Raw genomic sequence first — 2673 nt, forward strand, 5'->3', positions numbered from 1 at the left:
CCACATTGTTTCACATGTAGATTAATTATCAGAGTATACTAATCGTATGGCCTGACATGCTATCACACCATAGCATACCTACGCTCTACGCCCTTTTCAATAAACCTCTTTATTTTGCCCTTCCTATCTCTTTGGTTCTGAACTTACAAGTTTTTTTATTTAGGTCCTGGACCAGAGCACTTAGCACTAGACAGTAATGTCCGCCCGTCTGTCAGACGCTCTGAGCGTAAGTGACTGACCTAACCCGTTGAAAATGTCATCGATACTTAGAGATACGGGTGCAATTTGATGGCGGACATCGAACCCGGGACCTTCTGCTTTGCAAGCAAGCGCGGTGACTAATGGTATAATCGTGGGGGGAAATAGTCTAACCGTGCCCTTTTATCATAATCTCGTATTCTAGAAACAACAGCTACTCTACTCTCTGCTTAGGTGAGCCAAGTATAATCCTGGTCACAATCAGTGAAAACTAAAAAAATCCGCCCAAAAGAAGACCATGAGACTTGAAGAAGTCCAAATCCCAAGAACGAAATACCTACCTGATTCCAAAATATTAATTAGTATTTTGATTAATTAATTTTCTAAGATGAAAGATAAAACACTATGGGTCTGTGTCGAGTGTTGAATACCAGTCACAAATGTCGTTCCCCACTAGGAATACCTCTTCGATTTTTATGACTTGACTTGGACTCGAACCATCATCATGGTACAAAATCTATCACACCGTAAAACAGCTATGGTCGAATCGGGGACAAGATACAAGGCCTATAAGGACGTACACTTAGACGTGCAAAACGGAGGTTCGAAACCAGGAGGCAAAAGATTTCTATTGCCATGCGCCAAAAAACTCCAAAATCGATACGTTGGGAAAAACAATTCCTTGGATAACATTTTTGCTGGAAATGATCTACTGAAAAGAAAAGGACAAGAGGATGAATCCTACAAAAATTTTAGGTCTTTCTTTGGAGAGCAACACCCAGTAGCTCAGACTGCCCACAGGTAGAAAGCTCGACTCTTAATCTGGGGGCTGGGATTCGAGTCCCGAGAGGAGTCGCCAACAAAATTGTTGTCATAATCAAAAATATTATTGTGATTGTGAGTATTCGGATTTTGGATGGACTTCAATAAGGTTCAATAATGTGAAATTGTCAACAAACAAGGATGTCAACTAGGACTGGGGTCCTTGTAGATAGGAAAGATTGTGTGGATTCGTGGGAGTCAAATGCTCTGGCTATTTCACAGTAGTTCTTCCCCTGACAATTGAGAATTCCATTTGCATGCCAATATTGATACATCGATAGAACACAGGATATTGCCGCAAAGCCCTGTCATTCTGTTAGAAACTAATGTCTCCCAACTTAACAGAAAATCCGAAAGCTTTTCATGTGGTCAAATCATACGCGCGAATGATCCTACAGGAAAGTTAACAATAGACTATGTCCTGGTAAATGTCCTACAGTGTAACAATGTCCTATTGTCGTTAACACTAGCTAACAGGTATGATATTAAGATAAATGCTGCGGTTGGCGGTATTTTGACCGCTTTTTGGCGGTTTTCTACCGTTTTTTGGCGATTTTTAGCGATACTGACTAAACGTTTAGAGATATTGTAAAAGTTACAAAGCAAATAAGCATCATTCAATAGAATAAGGAAAGTCGTGTGATGTTCACTCCAGATTTTTTTTAGAGGTAATAATCATCTTCACTTTACTATCTTGATGATCACATGTTATAGGTACCTATATTATAGGTATAGTACCTATAAATAGGTGAATATACCTGCAGGCACGTTTAAAGCGTAAAGAGCGAAGTTTTTTTTATGGACCATGGGCCTGAACCTGAACTTTAAAGAATTTTTAATCTCCATAGATATAATATTGTATGTTATATTGTTATATTACCTATAGGTGTGTAATCTGCCAATTTACAGGAGGAAGGTTAGCATAAGTAGATATTAAAGTCAGCTCCCAAGGCGTAGTGGTCACTGCGCTCGCCTTGCACGCGGGAGACCTGGGTTCGATTCCCGGCGGGGTCCAGAAATTTGTATCATGCAAATTATTGATTCCGTGACTGGCTGTTGCGGGGCCCACTCATCAGCCTCGTGAGGAAAATGAGTAGGTAGCTTATTGATGAATCTCATCAATTAATAATTTATTATCTAATATTGAAAATGTAATTATATACATAATTATATACTAGATGAAGGTATGATAATGTGCTAGGTAAGTCTTACGACTTTATACAATGAACTTAAAAAAAATCATAATAATACCTATGAATGGGTACAGTTTTACAAAAAAACATACCTATTGAAATAAACTCGAGGACCACCTTAGCTAACCAAATTTACCTACATTTCACAGACATTGTAAAATTCGATACTGTTTTACAGGGTACCATAATATCTTAGTAGGTACCTATAATATATCGGATTCTCTTGTTGAAAATACCTAGAGCAGGTAATAAATTTCTACAATATTCAAGATACCTCATATTCTGAATTCTGATGCCTCCAGAATCTAGGTTATGGTTATTCTATAAGAAATTATTGATGAATCTCATTAATTAATAATTTATTATCTAATATTGAAAATGTAATTATATACATAATTATATACTACATGAAGGTATGATAATGTGCTAGGTAAGTCTTACGACTTTATACAATGAACTT

Source organism: Diaphorina citri, unplaced genomic scaffold (genome assembly GCF_000475195.1).
Source record: "Diaphorina citri unplaced genomic scaffold, Diaci psyllid genome assembly version 1.1 scaffold559, whole genome shotgun sequence".
Classification (NCBI taxonomy): Eukaryota; Metazoa; Arthropoda; class Insecta; order Hemiptera; family Psyllidae; genus Diaphorina; species Diaphorina citri.